At 54.0% G+C, this 9938-nt stretch overlaps 1 pseudogene; it reads right to left on the reverse strand.

The window, feature by feature from the left end:
- Positions 1–5921: 5921 nt before the first annotated feature.
- Positions 5922–6732, reverse strand: LOC132237958 (PDZ and LIM domain protein 7-like; annotated as a pseudogene).
- Positions 6733–9938: the final 3206 nt, after the last annotated feature.

Consider the following 9938-nt stretch of genomic DNA (forward strand, 5'->3'; position numbering starts at 1 on the left):
CATGTGCCCCATGGGAATCGAACCTCGTACTCTTGGTTCCTGGGTCGATGCTCAACCGCTGAGCCACACCGGTTGGGCAAGAACGCCTTCTCTCGATGGCGAATCCCAAGAAGCCTCATAGGTTGAGGTTTTTAAAAAAGCAGCCGGTGTCCGACCCCCTTGATGGTAGTACGTAGTGGAGGGTTGTCTGAAGGGATGGTCTGCAAAGAATACATTGGTTATGCTTCTGGGAAGGCAGCGCAACTGCAAGTAGCTGTTTTCTTATTTTTTTAGCCTATTGTGAAGTGTTATGCTGAGTGTGTGCTACTTGTAGAACCTGAAAACCAGAGCTAAAGAGGGAGTTTGGGAGAACACCTTGGGCCCCTCAGTCGACGTGTTAACTGTGCATGTCCCCCGAGCTTCCCAATTCCCGCGAACGGATCCGGAGCACCACCGGCACCAAAGAAACCAGCCTGTCACACTCTGAATAGACTTCTCCCTCCAACCCCCCAAATCGGATAAGGCAGCCAAGGTCGAGTGTCTGCAGAGGTGAAAACTGGACCCCTCACCTCCTCTACCCAGGCTCCCAGGGTCGCACCTGGGATCCTGACCGGCTCCTGTCCTCTGTCTGCCGTGTGCCCGCCTCCTGCCACCCACCCACGGCGCACCCGGCCCTCCTACCTCGGTGTCTTCCTGGTCCCCTCGGACGTGGTCCTGATGTTCAGCGGAGACAGTGCCCCGACAGTCGCTGCAGCCGCATGTGCAGCACAGAATCCTGGAACAGGGCGCACACCTGCCAATCCCGCCATCGGGGTGGGGGCAGTGTGGTCTGGACCAGGGATGGAGGCCGCCGGGGGCTCGTCCAGGAGATGGAGACGCACAGAACGTGGGTAGATCCCCACCCGTCTGGCAAACAAGACGCAGAAGCCAGCACAGCGCTTCTCCCGCACCTGCAGACGCACAGCCCGTGTCCTGAGGAGGGCGTTGGCGCTGGCCCACAGCCCAGGGCCGCTGCCTTCCCTGGGGACCGGACCCCCTGCGCCCCCCCTCTCCCCCCGCCCGCACCTTGGCATCTGGGAGGGGCAGGCAATCGCGTGCTAATGTATTTGTAAACTAGGTGATACAGACAATGACTGTTTTGTTTAGAAGGGTCCCTAACACATGTTCCCACACCTCGAGGTTGGAGGGTGCTCTGTGGGGAGCAGCCTTGAGGAGCGTGTGGCCCTGTGGGTGGCCGGCAGCTTTCTGAGCAAGGACGGCTGGGATCCACCTCGCAGGTGCTGGTGGGAGACCAGGAAGCTGCTCTGTGCTCAGGTCCTCTCAAGAGCCGCTGGTTCCCCTTTAAACCAGAGAACCGGCACCTCCACAGCCCCTGGGCATTAACCCCCCGACAGGGGACCCAGGACTCGAACTGGCCTTCAGGTGTGGGGAGGCCCGAGTGGCCCCTGAGGCTGTGGCCCAGGCTCCCCCTCCTCCCATGCTGTGCTCAGGGGCTCCCCGGCGGGGCCCCGGGTCTCCGTGGCCCTGTCTCCTGGGGACCTGTGGTCTGTGTGCAGGAGGCTGCGGCTTCTTGGCTCCATCATGGTACCTCCCCGAGCACATTGCCCTGCACAGTGCGCTGGCCGCCCCGTCACCGTCAGAGCCTCCCTGGGTGAAGCACTCTGGTTCTTGCTGACACAATTCAGAGAAACCAGCGAAAACGGAGTCTCAAAGAACAGCGCCTTGGACAGTGGGCGCGGGGGGGTGGGGGCGGGCAGTGGCGGCAGGGGTGTCATGAACAGACTGTGTGCCCTGGAGGTGCCGCTACTGCAGGAAGTCTGTGGTTTCCTGCAGGGACCCGGGCCCTGCTCAGGTCTTCCCGACATGCTCGGTGAGGTCCTGCTTGGCCATCCCTGTCCCTCTCTCAGCCCCTGCCCAGCCCTCCCCCGCCCCAGAACTTGTCCCACTGGAATGCTGCTCCCGGGGCAGGGGGTCACTGCAGTGGGCCTTGGGCTGCGACCCTCTGTGGCAGGAGCCAGCGTGTGACTGGGCTTCTGCTATCACCGCCTTCAGTCCCTCCCCGACCCTCCCCTCTGGTCCCAGTGTGACTGGCTGACTGTCCCATGGGGAGGAGGCTCTCACCTGTTCACAGGAACTGGGGTGGGGCTGTGCCCAGATACGGGGTGTCAGGCTGTCGGGTGCAGGTCTCTCAGCTCCAGGCAGCCATGGGAGCCTGTGGCGTGTGATGACAGTGCCCATGTGTCCCCTCAGATCCTGTGGCAGAGCAGGGCCCCCCAGGGCAGTAGCAGGAGTGAGCAGGAGCATGTGGCCCCCCAGGCGGTGCCCGCCTCCTTTGCACCTTTGTGCGTTTGTTGTTATTGTTTTATAAATATATTCTTATTGATTTCAGAGAGGAGGGGAGAGGGAGAGAGAGAGAGAAACATCAATGATGAGAGAGAATCATCCATCGGCTGCCTCCTGCACACCCCCACGGGGACTGAGCCGGCAACCTGGGCATGTGCTCTGACCAGGAATCAAACCGTGACCTCCTGGTTCATAGGTCACTACTCAACCACTGAGCCACACCCGCGGGGCCCTTTGTGTGTTTTAGAGAGCTTAGGGATGACCTCCTGGAGCTTGACTGGGCTGCAGTGTCCCCTGGGAGCCCCGGGAGCACCCTGTCCCCTCTTCCCTCCACCCACCCCTGTGGGCCGGCCATCCCACCATGGAGGGGGCTACGGTGTGGTCCCCACCATCTCCTCTGCCCTCTCTGGGAAAGGATGGCGACCTGCAACATCTTAGAGTGGAGCTCCCATCCCCCTCGGGGCAACACTCCGGACCTTTAGCCCCTGAGGACCCTCTGGGAGGGGAGCACAGGGGCTGGGCACAGCCTGCAGAGCCCACGAGGCCACCACAGAGGCCGCGGAGGCGGCTCTCGCCAGCTGCACAGACGGGTGGGACTTCTGCACCCACGTCCCTGCCCAGTGGCCACCACGGGGCCTGGCAGGATGTCTGTTTTCTGCACAGTCATGCTCTCATGTGCTGTGTGCTCGGGCGAGCCCTTCCGGGGCCTGCACTGGCCACTGTCACCCACAGGCTCACCCTGAGCCCAGCCCTGGTTTACAGGGGAGCCTCTGGGTCCTTCCCGGGTGACAGGTGAGGAGCCTGGATGAGGAGCAGGTCTGGAATGTATAGCACGTGGCTATTTGTACATTTGCATCGAGAATTCTGTGACCGACTTTCTAAAACCTTGGACGGCAGTCACCTCCAGGGAGTGGAGGCCAGGAGTCGGGGCGGGTGGGGGGCAGGAGGTTTGTCATTGTACACGTATTGGCACAAACTTGTTTAAACGGGTATATGTGATATTTTCTTGTGATAAGAATAACCTAAGAGCTGGGGAATCCCTGAACAAAATGATGCCTTTGGGAATGGGACTATACTATGCGAGTTTTAGAATATGCTAAGAAGCATCAGGAGAATGTATCCACAGCTCAGCTTGACATTCAGCCACCAAATGTGCGCTTCCTCATTTCTTTCTGGGTCTCTCTCCTTCCATTCGCCACCCTCCCCGCCCAGGAGAAAAGACACGTTTCCATCTTATTTCCCAGTAACTCGGCCTGTCTGCCCTGCTACTCTTAACTCTTCCCAGACCTAGACACTCAAACCCGCACCGTGTCTGACGTGTGCACGCCTTAGGGTTCACCTCACGTGATTGGGTATTTAGACTGATTCCAATTTCTCGCCCCTATTTTTAACTCTGCAATGAATTTGTACTCAGTCCTCTTCTTGTATTCCAGGCTATTGACTTATCTGGTGGCGCGTCCTACAGGTGGAATTCAGCTCAGCCGGTGGAGATATTTTTAAGGCTCTGTGCACAGTGCCAGTTGCTCTATTAGTCCCTGTGGGGACGCCAGCGGGGAGGAGGGGCCAGAGGGGGTGGCCGTGCTTTAACCCGAGAGGAGTAAGTTGGGATAAGTTGTTGAGACATTGACTATTATCTTCTGTCCAGCTGAAGATTTTTTAAAAATAGAGTAACAAAAATATGGTTTGCTTGATTTAAAGGGACAGGGTGGTGAGGAGGCAGCGGGCCCCTGGCTTGAGGTCCTGGACCTGGCGTGTGTGTCTGGCTGCAGGGGCCTCTGCAGGATGCAGGACTATGGTTAAAGCCCGGGGTCCCGTTCTGATGTGCCACTAGTCCCGTCCACGGGCCCCCTGGGGGCCTCACGGACCCCGGCCTCTGAGGAGCTGCGTCCCGCGTCTGTCTGACCCCAGATCACAGGCGGGGCTCCCGTGCTGAGGGCCCCAGGCGAGTGCTGTAGGCTGGACGGACTTCGTAGCGGAGGAAGAGTCATGGGCTCAAAAAGCGACCCTCCCTCCCCGAGGTGCCGCGTTCCTGCCGGCAGCAGAGCACAGGCATCGTCTCCCTTTGCTCATTTCACCTTAATTTTCTCATAGCTGCTGTAACCTGCTTGTCACCAAGGTCTTTTTAAATATATATATATATATTATTGATTTCAGAGAGGAAGGGAAAGGGAGAGATAGAAACATCAATGATGGGAGAGAATCATTGTGGGGATCGAGCCCACAACCGGGCATGTGCCCTGACCAGGAATCGAAGCCATGACCTCCTGGTTCACAGGTCGATGCTCAGCCACTGAGTCACACCGGTGGGCGCCAAGGCCTTCACAGCTTGACATCTGACTGTTCAGACAGCTGCCACCTGTTGTTCGCCTCTTTTATCGCTGGCCTGGGCCTCTGCACACTGACTTGTAAATACGCACCTAAGGTCTCGGTCAAGTCAATGACTGCAGCTTCCGTCCGAAGGAGCAGAACGGTTTACATTTAGTGGCAGAAACCAATGTTTGGGTTGAAGTTCTTTCAGAGAGAGAGAGAGACTCCCGTGAAGCTGCCCTGCTTCACGTCCCCACAGCGAGTGTCGAAACCACAGACACCTGTGTTAAAAAATAGATTAACCTTCCTTTTAGTGTTTATTCTGCCATGTTATATGCACGCAGAGAGGGTAAGACACAAACACTAACAAACTGCTGCTCATGTTTTTAAATTCCTTTCATTCTCAAAGAACCTAGTGAGCTGAAATGTAACAGGTGCCTGGTGGAGCCGATTGTTTTGTGTGTGTTTTTGTCACGGAAACTCTAAGTTTTTGGACACTGAGAGCTGTTTTGGGTAGGTGATTCCCCGAGCCTGGCTCCGCGAACCGGGGTGGACAGCTCTCTGGGAAATCCTCCCCAGAATTCTGCGGAGTCTCCCGGCCCAGCTTCTCAGCAACGAGCCCTTGTTTTCTCTTCTTCATTTGAGTCCGACGTGCACAATGTCTTGGTCTCCGAATGTGACGCTGAATATGAGATTCTGGGAGCAGCCCTTAAGCCTGTCTGTGGGCCAAGGAGGCTGTGCGTGGGCCCGGGCAGCCACAGGCTCTCCTGACGGATCCGAAAAGCAACAACCAAGCCAAAGCCCAGAGGCCCAGTGACGCCTCCTCCAGGGCTCCCCCCGCGTCCCTGGTCTGGAATGTGAGGACCCCCCTGGTCTCAGTTCCGGGTTCAGATTGTAAAGGGGTGTGGAGGGCGCAGCAGGACCCACCACCAGTGTGTTCTAGCTCAGGAGGTGCCTGAAATAGTCTGTAGAGCCAAACAGATTTTCCTAAATTCCCCAGTTTGTGAAAGTGTGACATGTATTTGAGACGATGTATTATTTAATTCTTACTACTTAAGCTATTTTTTAAAAAATTTTGTGAACATTTTGGTATTTTATAATCCGTGTTCCATTATATTGTGATACTTTGTAAACTCGCTATTTGAAGTGATTTTATTTTTATTTTTTTGTTTTTTGAAAGGAGGACTGGGTGTTTATTTCCATGCCTGAGCCAGCACAGACCTGGTAGGCAGTAGTACCAGAGGGCCAAGAGGGAAGGCAGTGGCAGAGGAAGCCGGGCCCTGTGCCAGGCGGGCAGCCAGGGCCAGGCCAGCAGGAGGCTCAGGACAGGAGCAGACAAGAGGTGGGCCAGGCAGGCAAAAGCTGGAGGCACCAGAGGTGCACTGGGCAGGAGAAAGAGCGAGAGAGGCAGAGAGGGCAGCTGGCCGGCCAGCGCCAGACTATGACTGCACGTGGAGCACGTGGGCAGAGCGCTGGGGGTGCCAGTCCTGGAGGCGGGTGTAGCATGGGCTCTGCAGCTCCAGGACACACTTTTCCCTTGACTTCTTCAGGTGCTCCCCATCCGGGTCTTGCATGAACTTGGTGCCCGTGAGGTGGGCAAGGATGTGGAAGGAACGGGATTGGCCTGTTCCGGGCCGTGGCCGCCAGTCTTCGTGTCTTTCATCAGCTGCTGCTTGCTGGTGTCGGGGACCAGCAGTCGGATCGGCTGTCCATTCTGCTGCGGGGTGCTGTCAGCCAGCAGGGGCGCCCAGGAGGCCCACGCTGTCTTGTTGAGGGAAGTGCTGGCTGCCACCGTGTACCTGGGGGTCCGAGGCAGGGGCCAGGGCCTTCGGACGTTTGCTCTGAGCCGGCTGGGCCCCGCTGAGACCCAGGCTGAGGCGCTCCCCACAGGCTCGGATCTTGTTTTGGGCTTCCATGTGCGTAAGGCCTCCAGCCTTCTCCCGTCGTACTCGGCACCCAGTCGCCAACAGCTACCCCAGGCTGCGCAGCTTTGCCTCCAGGCGTGAGGCAAAGGGAGATGGAGGGGCACACTGAAGTCCTTGCCCCTTGCAGCCGAAAGCCCCAAGGGGCTGGTCCCTCCGGCACCACCTTGAAGGCATCCATGGTGCCTGCCCGTTCTGCCCTGCCGGGCACTGCTCGCCGCCAGCTCCAAGGAGCCGCCTTGGGACCGGCCACCGTGTTCTGCTGAAGTGATTTTAGATTTACATCAGGTAAGCCAAAGAGAAGAGAGGTTCTCACAGCTTTTCACCAGGAACCTCAGTGCCAACGTCTCCCGTCACCAGCACCCCCACTTCTGACCTCTCGTGTCACCAGCGTATCAAAGCTGAAGAGCTAACACTGCTTAATGCTCTCTACTCAGCCACAGTCTTTATTCAGCTTCACCAGGTTCTCACTGACACCCTCTCTCTGTCCCGCTCTCTGTCCAGGATCCAACCGGGTCCCACACTGCCCAGGCCCGTCTCCTCAGTCCGTGCCATCTGGGACACTCCGGTCCTTTCTGGGCCTTACGACTTGGATGCTTTGGGGGGTCCAGGTCAGGCATCTTGAAGAATGTTTGTTAACTGGGTTTGTGTGATGTTTTCTCAAGATTAGATGGGTGCTATGCTTCCCCTCCCAAGAACCTAGACTTGATGTTTGTCCTCCTCAGGTCATAACGTTAGGGCTACCGAAGGTCAATCCATCTCCCTGACGGTGGGTGCTGTTGACCTTGATTACCTTTGGGCTCCACTATAACTACTATTCTCCCTGGTGGTGATACAAATACCATTTCTCCTGACGTTTAGCATCTGTACAGAGCTCTTCCTGCAAGAATAATTACTGTGGCGTGTTGATTTTCTATGACTCTCTCCTTTTAACAGTTATTTTTAAATTAAACTTATTGGGATGACACTGTTTAGTGACAAGTGTCAGGGTACAATTCTAAACACATCACCTAAATATTGCACTGTGTGCTCACTCCCACAGTCCCGTCTCCATCCATCACCATGCATTTGACCCCTTTACCCTCTCCACCATTCCTCACCCCCTTTTATATTTAATTGGAATTGTTTTGTTGGAACAGGCTGTCCCTTCTCTCCCATTTACTTATTTGTTCAAAAATTTTTATATCAGTATGGACTCATGGATGTTTATCCTAGGGTTATAGTCCAATACAGTTATTCTTTTTTCGCTTAAATTGTCCCAGATTTGGACAACCCAGGGTAGCTCCTGTGCCCTTTCAACACTCCTAAGCCCTGACCATGGACAAATTAGCATCACAACTTAAATTTTTTTAAATAATCCTATTAAGCTTTGTCATGGTAACTACTTCAGAGGAATTACACAAGATGTATCAAAACTCGTGGGATGCAGCTAAATGATCGCTTACAGGGAAATTTATTCCTTAGGTCAGTGGTCGGCAAACTGCGGCTCGGCAAACCGCGGCTCGCGAGCCACATGCGGCTCTTTAGCCCCTTGACTGTGGCTCTTTCACAAAATACCGACTTCTGTGCATGGGCCATGAAGTTTCAATTGCACTGTATGTGCGCACCCACGTGTGGTATTTTGTGGAAGAGCCACACTCAAGGGGCCAAAGAGCCACATGTGGCTGGCGAGCCGCAGTTTGCCGACCACGGCCTTAGGTAAATGCATTAGGTGAGAAGACTGAAAAGCAATGATCTACATTTTCGTCTCAAGAATTTAGAAAAAGAACAGGAAATAGACCCAGAAAAAGAAGAAAGGAAGAAATAATAATTATAAGAACTTTTTAACCTCTGGCATATCAATTTTCTAGTTCAGTGATTTCTACTGTTAATTATATTATTTCAACCAACTTGAGTCTGGCATAACCTTGAAATCAAAACTTGACAAAGGCTTTTAAATAAAGGAAAACTGCAGTCCTTTCCCTCTGATGATAGCAATAAAAACATTCTAAACAAGAAATTGGCCAAATTATATACAAAGGTAATGCATCATGTCGCAGAGGGGTGTTTCCAGGGATAGAAGGTGGTTTAACAGCACAAAGGAGAAAATCCATCATGTCAATAGACGCAGAAAAGGCACTGACATTAAGAAAACTCCATTTTGGAGAACCAAGATGGCGGCATAGGTTAACGCCGGAGTTTGCTGCTTTGAACAACTACTTCAAAAGTGAAACCAAAAAACGGAAGGGACTTCACCCAGAACCACAGGAACGCTGGCTGAGTGGAAGTCCTACAACTAGGAGGAAAGAGAAACGCACACGGACACTCAGAGGAGGCGCAGTGCTGAAGTCAAATTCTGAGGTGCGGAGCGGGCTGGCGGCGGAGGGCGCGGTTGGCGTTTTCAATCGGGAGGGAGTCGCAGACTCTGAGCTCCAGATCTGGGCGGGTCTTTAGGGACCCAGACTCAAAGGGGAGAAGCGGGACTGTCTGGCTTCGGTCAGAGCGAGTGCAGCTTTCTCTCCCAGCTTTGCAGCGGGTGCTGGGAATCAGAGAGGCAGAGCCCCTTGGGACAGGACTGAGAGCCGCCATAACTGCTCTCTCCGGCCCACCCTGTTGATCCTGTGCGACCTGCCCCGCCCAAGCCCTGCACAGAGGCATTTGCCAGATAGCCTCAGGCAAAGGCTAGATTAGCACCTCCCTAGAGGACAGAAGTTCTCTCACTGCTGACACGGCTGATTCTCATAGCCACTTGGCCTGGAGGTCAAAACCTCCCTGGAATTAGCTACAACAATCAAGATTTAACTATAAGACTGCGAACAAAGACCACTAGGGGGTGCACCAAGGAAGCATAACAAAATGCGGAGACAAAGAAACAGGACAAAATTGTCAATGGAAGAAATAGAGTTCAGAACCACACTTTTAAGGTCTCTCAAGAACTGTTTAGAAGCTGCCGATAAACTTAATGAGATCTACACGAAAACTAATAAGACCCTCGATCTTATATTGGGGAACCAACTAGAAATTAAGCATACACGGACTGAAATAACGAATATTATACAGACGCCCGACAGCAGACCAGAGGAGCGCAAGAATCAAGTCAATGATTTGAAATGCGAGGAAGCAAAAAACACCCAACGGGAAAAGCAAAATGAAAAAAGAATCCAAAAATGCGAGGATAGTGTAAGGAGCCTCTGGGACAGCTTCAAGCGTACCAACATTAGAATTATAGGGGTGCCAGAAGATGAGAGAGACCAAGATATTGAAAACGTATTTGAAGAAATAATGACAGAAAACTTCCCCCACCTGGTGAAAGAAATGGACTTACAGGTCCAAGAAGCGCGGAGAACCCCAAACAAAAGGAATCCAAAGAGGACCACACCAAGACACATCATAATTAAAATGCCAAGA

This window comes from Myotis daubentonii, chromosome 7 (assembly GCF_963259705.1).
Source record: "Myotis daubentonii chromosome 7, mMyoDau2.1, whole genome shotgun sequence".
Taxonomy (NCBI): Eukaryota; Metazoa; Chordata; class Mammalia; order Chiroptera; family Vespertilionidae; genus Myotis; species Myotis daubentonii.